This window comes from Balaenoptera acutorostrata, chromosome 19 (genome assembly GCF_949987535.1).
Source record: "Balaenoptera acutorostrata chromosome 19, mBalAcu1.1, whole genome shotgun sequence".
NCBI lineage: Eukaryota > Metazoa > Chordata > Mammalia > Artiodactyla > Balaenopteridae > Balaenoptera > Balaenoptera acutorostrata.
This window is the reverse complement of record NC_080082.1, coordinates 50,508,185-50,518,762: the sequence shown is the minus strand read 5'-3', so window position 1 is coordinate 50,518,762 and position 10,578 is coordinate 50,508,185.

Genomic DNA, 10,578 nt, shown 5'->3' with positions numbered 1-10,578 from the left:
TGTCTTGTTTGCTGTTATGGGGGCACATGACCCCATTTTGGGCTTGTTTTTTTTTTTTTTTTTTACACGTGCTTTTCTTTCCTTCTCCTGAAACTTCTTGCCTAACAAAGACATACACCACCACCCACCCTCAAGTGAACTGGTGTCCAGTATTTGCCATTGGAGTGAATTACTGAGTGCTATGGAGGTGAACTGAAAGGCCCATACCTTCCATACTCCCTACACACCTAACGTTAATCTAAATGTTTTTAAACTTTTCATTTTGAATTAGCTTTAGACTTAAAACTGTTGCAAAAATAGAATTCCCAAATACTCTTAACCCAGCTTCTCTATCAAAGCCAGAAGATTAACACTGATAAATAACCAATCTACAAACCTTATTCAAATTTCATCAGTGTCCCTTAGTGTCCTGTTTCTGGACAAGGATCCAATCCATGGATCATATGTTCCTCAATTTGAGGTTGTCTGATACTTCCTCATAATTAAATTCAGATTATGCAGTTGAGGCAAGACTACCCCAAAAGTGATGTATTCTCAGTGCATCTTATCAGGAGACACATGAGATTAATTTGTCTCAATATTGGTGGTGTTAACTTTATTTGCCAGGTTTCTCCACCGCAAAGTCACTCTTTCCATTATAATTAATGTGTCTCATGGAGAAATACTTTAGGTCTATAAAATTATGCTGTTTTTCATCCTACTTCCACCTACTACATCCATTGATAATTCCTGCCTGAAAATTTATTACCAGGTATTTGCCAAATGGTGATTTTTTTTTTCCGGATTGTTATTCCTTGTACATTTATTAATTATAATTCTGTTACAAATAGATTTTCCTTCTCCCCATTTAATTTATTTACTAACTTACATAAGTATAGTCTGGATTTTTTTAATACTATAGGTTATAATCCATTACTATCACTATTTTATTGCTCGAATTGTCCCATATTTGGCCACTGGGAAACCCTTTGGATTGGCTCCTGTATCCTTTCAACGTATCCCCTTTATTTATTTATTTATTTTTTAGTACTTCCTTATTTTCCTGCACCGCAGGATGTTCCAGGTTGATACTGTACTTTCCCAGCCCTAGTCCTGGAATCAGCAAATTTCCCAGGGATCACTGGCTCCTTTTATTAGAAAATTATATTTAGAAACCAAGATTAGATGTGCTTATTGCTACTGGGATGTCTTTGCTTCTTGACTTTCTCAGATATGAAATATATGCATCTGTACCCACACATCTGTATCTATCTGTATGTATACCTATACAGGTAATCCATGATTTCAGATATCTCCAATTCCAGTTCAATACCACAGGGCTTCTTCTAGCCATCTCCATTTCCTTTTCTGTAACTCCCTTCTCTGACAGTGAAAAACTCGGCTCTCATTAACCACAATATATTTATTTATTTGCTCAGTCTTGAGTAGAAAGTAGTTCTAACACATATCCCCAAACCCCATACAGTTCTTTTTGTATTTAGTCTTACAGTTCATAGTAAAAATACAGTACCCCCCCCAAAAAAAATAAAATAAATAAAAATACAGTTTTCCCTACACCCATCTGTATGGTAATGTTACTCATTTGTAATATACATAGGTTCATTTGTTACTGTTTGTATTTTATTTGGGGTTCCCAAACACACATCCTGGTTGATTTTAATTATTTTTTGAGTATGTGAAACATTAACATGGTTCTGAAAGTTAGAATTAGACCAGAGGATCTACTCAGTTACTCCTCCATCATTCCTTCTCTCCCAATTCCATTCCCCCATTCTTTCCACACTGTTCCCAATCACCCATTGTAGGTAGCCAACCAATCTCAGTTTGTTGGGGGTTTTTATGGTTAAATATACATAACATAAAATTTACCATTTTAATTATGCTGTTCAGTAACATTAACTCCATTTGCATTGTGCAGCCATCACCACCATTCATCTCCAGAACTTTTTTCATCTTCAAAAACCGAAACTCTGTACCCATCAAACAATAATTCCCTTCACCCCTTCCTCCAGCCCCTGGAAACCACCATTCTGCTTTTTATCTCTATGAATTAGAATGTTCTAGGTACCTCACATAAGTAGAATCATACAGTGTTTGACCTTTTATGACTGACTTATTTCACTGAGCGTAATATCTTCAGGATTCATCCATGTTGTAGCATATGTCAGAGTTTCCTTCCTTTTTAAGTCTGAATAATTTTCCATTGTACATATATACCACATTCTGTTTATTGATTTATCAGTGGGCAGTTGGGTTGCTAACACCTTTTCGCTATTGTGAATAATGCTGCTCTGAACATGGGTTTACAAATATCTGTTCAGGTCCCTGCTTTCACTTCTTTGGAGTATATATCCAGAAGTTGAATTGCTGGATCACATGGTATGTTTAATTTTTTGAGGAATCACCATACCATTTTCTACAACAGCTGCACTATTTTACATTCCCACTGGCAGTGCACAAGGGTTCTGATTTCTCTACATCCTTGCCAATGCTTGTTATTTTCTGCTTTTTTTTTAATAGCCATCCTAATGAGTGTGAAGTGGTATCTCATTATGGTTTTGATTTGCATTCCTTTAATTATTAGTGATGTAGGAAATCTTTTCACGTTGTTTGTTGGCCATTTGTGTATCTTTGGAGAAATGTCCTTTGGCTGCGCTGTGCAGCATGCAGGATCTCAGTTCCCTGACCAGGGATTGAACCCGGGCCATGGCAGTGAAAGCCTGGAATCCTAACCACAAGGCCACCGGGGTTTGTTTGTTTTTTGTTGTTGTGTTCTAGGAGTTCTTTATATATTCTGAATATTAATCCCTTATCAAACATATGATTTGCAAATATTCCCATCCCATGGATTGTATTTTCACTCTGTTGACGTATCCTTTGATGCACAAAAGTTTTTTATTTTGATGAAGTCTACAACACGTTTTTTCTTTTGTTGCCTGTGCTTTCATTGTCATATCCAAGAAATAATTGCTAAATCTAGTGTTATGAAGATTTTTCCCTACATTTTCTTCTAAGAGTTTTATAGTTTTAGCTCTTATGTTTAGATCTTTGATCCATTTTGAGTTAATTTTTTAATGTAGTATTAGGTACAGGTCCAACTTTATTCTTTTGCATGTGGATATCCAGTTTTCCCAACACCATTTGTTGAAAAGACTGTCCTTTCCCCTATCAAATGGTCTTGACTCCATTGCTGAAAATTATTTGACCATATATGTGAGGATTTCTATTCTATTTCATTGGTCTAGATATCTGTCTTTTTGGCAGTACCACACTATTTTGATTACCATCTTTGGTAAGTTTTGTAGTAAGTTTTGAAATCAAGAAGTGTGAGAGTAAGATTGTTTTGGCTATTTGGGGTCCCTTGAGATTCCGTGTGAATTTTAGGATGGATTTTTCTATTTCTTCAAAAAAATCATTGGGGTTTTCATAAGGATCGCATTGAATCTGTATGTTACTTTAGGTAGTATTGCCATCTGTCTTGGTCAGCTCAAGCTTCCATAACAAAATACCATAGACTGCGTGGCTTAAACAACAGAAATTTATTTTCTCACAATTATGGAGGTTGGAAGTCGGAGATCAAGGTGCCACCTTCTCACTGAGTCCTCGCATGGCAGAGAGAGTGAGCTCTCTGGTGTCTCTTCTTATAGGGACACTACTGCTATCATATCAGGCCCCCACCCTTATGACGTCATTTAAATGCAATTACTTCCATAACGGCCCTATCTCCAAATACAGTGACATTAGGGGTTAGGGCTTCCAACATATGAATGGGGCGGGGAGGACACACACAATTCTAAGTCCATAGCAGCATCTTAACAATATTAAGTATTCCAAGTCTTGAACACAGGATATCTTTCCATTTATGTCTTCTTTCATTTCTTTCAGCAATCTTTGTAGTTATCAATGTATAAGTCTTTTGCTTCCTTAGTTAAGTTTATTCCTAAGTATTTTGGGTTTTTTTGATACTATCATAAATGGATTTGTTTTTTTTAATTTTCTTTTCTGATTGTTCATTGTTAGTCTATATAGAAATGCAACTGATTTTTGTGTGTTGATTTTGTATCCTGCAACTTCTCTGAATTCATTTTTTAGTTCTAATGGTGTGTGTGTGTGTGTGTGTGTGTGTGTGTAATCTCTAGGGTTTTCTATATATAAGATTATGTCATCTGTGAACAGAGATAAGTTTACTTCTTCCTTTCCAATTTGGATGCCTTTTATTTCTTTTTCTTGCCCAACTGCTCTGGCTAGGACTTGCAGTACTATGTTGATAGACATCTTTTCATACATATCCTTAAGGGCCTTTTTTACATCTTTTTTGTGTGTGAATTGTCCATCTCTTTTTCCTATTTACTTTCACGGGGTTTTTTTGTTTGTTGTTTGTTTTTTTTTGGTTTTGGTTTTTCTGGTGCTTTGTCACAATGTTTAAGAATTCTTTACACACTAGGAATATTAGTTCCTCATCCGTGATGTATGGTGCAAGTATTTTCTTCCAGTTTGACAGTTGTCTTTTTACTTTGTTTATGGTGTTCTTTGTCATTGAATATTTTTATTTTTATGTAGTCAAATTACCAATGTTTTCCTTTATTGCTTCTGGATTTAGAAAGCCTTTCTAAATCTCAGGATTAAAGGGGAATTTACATGTGTTATCTTCTAATAACTGTATGGTTTCATCTTTTACATCTAGCACCCTGATCCATTTGGAGTTTAATATTGTGTATGGAATGGGGTATGGATTTAATTTTATATTTTCTAAATGGCTATCCAGTTTTCCCAGCACCATTTATTAAGAATTTTATCTTTGCCCCACTGATTTGAAATGCCATCTCTATCATATACTAAATGTCCATATATATTGATACTTGGTTCTATTTCTAGGCCTTCTGTTCTGTTCCACTGGTTGGTTTGTCTATTTATGCACTACTACCACACTGTTTTAATTATAGAGACTTTACAGTACATTTTAATGTCTAGTACAGCTAGTTTCCTGATGTTCCTTTTTTATTGTCAAATTATTCTGTTTCTCCTTTATACCATTTATGCAGCAAAGGGTTCTGTTGGCATAGATCTACATCTTTTGGAGGGTTGTGATTTGTTGATTCATGAGTAATGGCCCCTACATAATTGTACACAGATACCCTGGCTCATGTAACACTTGTTATTAATATTTTTGATTTTCACAGTCTGGGTTGATGAACAAGGCCTTCTGCTGTTCTGGCTTTTAGGAGTAAGAATGTGATTGGGACCTATCTCAGAAGTCTAGATTCACAAATCTGGGATAAAACTTTGTTTCAGTAACCAGATCTAATTTGATATGGGGCATTTTAGGTTTTGTGTCTTAAATTTGTTTCCGACCAAATCCATGTTGTTCTTTTGATAAGTTACGAAAAAAACAAAAAAAAGAATATTAGCTAGTAGTACTTGGTGTTTGTAAATAAGTGGTTACAGCAGGGTTTTTAAAGAAGGTCCAGGCTCCCACCCTTAGACTTCAGGGCTCTGCAGACGCCATGAAATTTTATGCAGTTTTTGCAGATACTTTTTTTTTTAATACTTATTTATTTATTTATTTTGGCTGCGCTGGGTCTTAGTTGCGGCACGCAGAATGCTCACCGCGGCTTGCAGGCTCATAGTTGTGGCATCTTAGTTATGCCATTCGGGCTCTTAGTTGTGGCATGTGAACTCTTAGTTGCGGCATGCATTCAGGATCTAGCTCCTGGACCAGGGATTGAACCTGGACCTCCTGCATTGGGAGCACAGAGTCTCAGCCACTGGACCACCAGGGAAGTCCTTGCAGATACTTATTTATTTGATTTTTTTCTTGAAAGAAGGTTTATGATTTCATAAGATTTTCAAAGAGATTCATGACCCTTAAAAATTTAGAACTGCAATCAAAGACAGTAATGCCCGGTAATAATAGCCTTTGAGATGTTGTCCAAAATTTGTGCCAACAACAGGGAGTTAGAAGAGGAAGTTTCCATCACATACTACGTTCATATGATGGAATATTATTCAGCTAATAAACATATGCTTACAGAGAGTTAACCAGAACAAGGAAAATACTGTAATGATACAACTCTGAAAATGATGAATAAAAAAGTACTCAAATTTTGCAAAGATCCCATCTCCAAATTTTTTAATGGGTAATTGAATGGAGAAGAAACTGGCTACATATCTGACACCATGCATTCTGCTGTGTGTTCACTGTCTCACTTAAACTGGAAATTGCACTGTCTTGAAAATTGGTCATTCACAGGATGTTTTTGATAATGAAGCTATTTCAGTGCACCAGAGAATATGTTAAAGGACTTTTAGTTGTAACTTGTTTCAATCATACTAATTTCCTTTTTTGTCCCCACTTGTGTTATAGACATTGGCTCGATTGCTCATAATTTTTCTGCTGCCAGGAAAATAAATGTCAGCTACAACTCTAGTTATTTATTTTTGTTTAAATGGAAAGTACTGTTATGTCTTTTATTATGAAATATATAAGCTTAATGCAAAAATCTAGAAATTTTGCTAAAAATGTAATTCATCTAAAGGTAAATATTCTTAATATTTGATGGATATATTTCAAGTATTTTTCTGTGGGATTTTATAGAGTGGTATCTCATATAAATTCTGTAACCTCCCTGCCTCATTTAATAATGCCTTGACTGTGTAGCAATTATATTTTAAAGTCACTATGTAGTATTTCATTATTGAGATGCACCTTAATTTATTAGCTTTACTGCCTACTAAAGAGCATTTATATTTCTATATTTTAATTGTGAAATTGTCCCAAAAGCACTCTTGTGCGTACAACTTCATGTATTTTTATAATGAATTCCTTTGGGTCAGGCATTTATTAAGAATTTGCAAATATGCAAAATCCTAATCTAGAACTCAGGGAGACAAAGTACTTTTAAAAAGTGAGAATCTCTATTTTTAAATTACAAAAATGTAATGGGGGAGATAAAACTTGTATACGAATGTCCAAAGTAAAGGATGAAAAAGAGCACTCGTTTACCCTGATAGTATGCTATGAGAGTTCATAAGAGGAAGATATTTGTATGACCAGAGCAGTCATTGTCATGTCATATCATATCTAAGTCAAACTGATCCCATAAGAACTCTATGGAGGTGAACTGAGTCACCTATATTTCCTGCAATTTTCATTCTAATCATCAGAAATCCAAAGTATTGGGACTTCCCTGGCAGTCCAGTGGTTAAGACTTCACCTTCCAATGCAGGGGGGGGGGGGGGGTACAGGTTCGATCCCTGGTTGAGGAGCTAAGATCCCACATGCCTCATGGCCAAAAAAACCAAAACATAAAACAGAAGCAATATTGTAACAAATTCAATAAAGACTTTAAAAATGGTCCACATCAAAAAAGTCTTTAAAAAAAAAAGTGTTAAAAAGAAATACAAAGTATGACCAATGGAGCAAGATGATTCTATAGCTGTTCAGAGAACACTGAGGCAAATAGGGCAGGTACAGAAACATAATAAACCTATCTGGCAAGAAGAGCTGAAAGGAAGCATCACTTATACACAGGACTTGGTCTGAATGACTTTTAGTTCTTTTCCAGGCAGGTCTCCAGCACACATAAATGTAGTTACCAAATCAAGAAGTTTGCAACAATTGGGAGCTGAGGAAGCAAAAACAACAAAAGCCATTCTGTGAAAAAGAACTGTTTTTAGAATATCCTAAGCTATTATTTCATGTTCAAAGGAAGATTGTTTAAAAAAAAGAAAGTATTTCCTTTTTCATCTGGCATTTGGGAGTAGCTTATACTTAACAGAACTTTAAAATACGCATTTAAAAATTAATGTGTGGGGCTTCCCTGGTGGCACAGTGGTTGAGAATCTGCCTGCTAGTGCAGGGGACACGGGTTCGAGCCCTGGTCTGGGAAGATCCCACATGCCGCGGGGCGGCTGGGCCCGTGAGCCACAACTACTGAGCCTGCGCGTCTGGAGCCTGTGCCCCGCAACGGGAGGGGCCGCGATAGTGAAAGGCCCGCGCACCGCGATGAAGAGCGGCCCCCACTTGCCGTAACCAGAGAAAGCCCTCGCACGAAACAAAGACCCAACACAGCCATAAATAAATAAATAAATAAATAAAGTAGCTATAAAATTAAAAAAAAACAAAAACAAAAAACAAAAACTCTAGCCTTTAAAAAAAAAAAAAATTAATGTGTGGTTATTGAAAAACTACACTTAAGCAAAACTAAGAAAATTGAAGATCACAACCCAGAAATAACCAAAGTAATCTTTAAGGATAAAACTTCCCAGATATGTTCAGTCTGATCTGTCTGTCTATATTGTCTATGTTAATAAATACATGTATTTTACAAATAAGACCACATGATGCCCAGTTGTTTTGTAATCTAACCATATCTTGAACATTTTCTATGTTATTAACTACTTCATTACCACTAAATTTGTGAGTACTCAGAATTGCTGTTTTATAGAAATCTTTAATTTATTTAATATGCTATTGTCTGACAGAATCTTGAACATTGCCTGAGAATGTACATACCTCTCAGTGTATTGATTTTGGGTTGATGTTTAGACTGGAAAAATTTATGTTTACATCCATAAAGCTCAATACAACATTTAAAAATATGACATATAGGAAAAGTTTCAAGTTAAATCAGAAATTCACTTAAATATCAGAGTCATGTAAATATTTTGACAAATGTATAGATTGGCCTGTCAACAAAAGGGATGTGCAGATGTTCATGGTGTTAAGGAGGCCATGTTACTGCACACAAAGCAACTAGTTATTAATAACTATAATAACTGGTGATCAGGAAGTGATGTTTTAAGAAATTTTCATCTTTTTTTTTCTTTTTAGCTGCGTTGGGTCTCCTGCGTGTGGGCTTTCTGTAGTAGGGGCAAGTGGGGGCTACTCTTCGTTGCGGCGTGTAGGCCTCTCATTGCGGTGGCTTCTCTTGTTGTGAAGCACGGGCTCTAGCCTTGCGGGCTTCAGTAGTTGTGGCATGCGGGCTCAGTAGTTGTGGCTCACGGGCTCTAGAGCGCAGGCTCAGCAGTTGTGGCGCACAGGGTTAGTTGCTCCGTGGCATGTGGGATCTTCCTAGACCAGGGTTCAAACCCGTGTCCCCCGCATTGGCAGGCGGATTCTTAACCACTGCACAACCAGGGAAGTCCCAGAAATTTTCATCTTAATACAATAGTTTATTATTTATATGTAGGTGTTTCTTGTGTTTAATTATGTTTAGGAAATTATTTGGGGGCTTTGTGTTAAAATGTGACTCATTATATTTTTCACATTTTAAATATTGGGAAAGAGGCTCCTGGTTAGAGTTTTTACTCAGAATGATTGCTTTTTCAGGAATAGATTACTAATGTTAAGGTGAAGATACCTATGTATATCTACTTCTCATGAGCTGTCAAGTTCTCCTACTCCCCCGGCACAAGCCTTGTGTGATGTGGGATCCATGCCCTCTGAAGAATAAGAATGTCAATTTAGAGACAGGGAAAATCCAGGGATGTAACTACAAGCTTCACTGGGTGGTGTGTAGATGGCTGGACTTTGCTTAGAAGGATTTGTACAAAGATTTGATGATAGGGATCTAAAGGAGCATGATTTTGCTGGGTCAAGAACAACTTGTCCCATAACTCATAATCTGCCTTTTGAGGGCTTTTTGTTTCACATTGTGGGTTTGTGAAAAATCCCTTTGAGATGTATAGAGTTGGAAATGCACAGCTCTGCTCTGTTATTTCTGAAGCTTCCTCTGACTTCTTAAAAATTATTCTTTCTTATATTGACCAAGGCCCCAAGTCTGAATTTTTATTTAGTCAGAGTATAGCTGAATTAGCGTATTAGTTAGGACAGGTTGTTATGCTGTGGTAGCAAACAACCCCCAAATCTCAGTGGTTTACAAAATAACTTTTTATTTTTTGCTCATTATGCATCAGCATAGGCAGGGTCCCAGACTAAAGGAGACTCCACCATCCTGTAGCTGTACCATCTGAAACACACAGCCTCCTTGGCCACCACATCAGCAATAGAAAGATTAGAGAATTATGTGGTCTTTCCAGTGCCTCAGACTGAAGTGGCACACATCACCTCAGCTCATATTTCTATTGGTCAAAACCAGTTTATGGCCCTGCCTAACTTCAGGGGGCTGGAAAATGTCATCTTCTACATGCCCAAAAGGAGAGGAAGACTGGATACTTGAAAAACTGGATAATGGTGAGACATTAGTAATGTCTACCACACTGGCTAAGACCCATTTCTTTTCCTGTGTATAGGAAGTTGCTTCTGTAAATTAGGTGTGAATTCTTTTTGGAGCAAGGAAGACATCCTGGACTGTGGAAAGAGGTTAATAAGAGGCCTGTGCAGAGGTGAGTGAGGAGACTAAGGAAACAGGAAGCCTTTTATATGAAAGCTCACCTCCTCTGTGGGAAGTCAGTTACTGTTTGAGAACACACGCCACAAAGGCTCTAGAACTATGGAGAAGATTAAGCTCCTTCAGCATACAAGTTCCCAGAGGCACTTCACTGTCACTCATATCACTCCATTCGTATTTTCTTTTATAATCTATCCCACCCCATGAGGAGGAAGGAATTAATTGT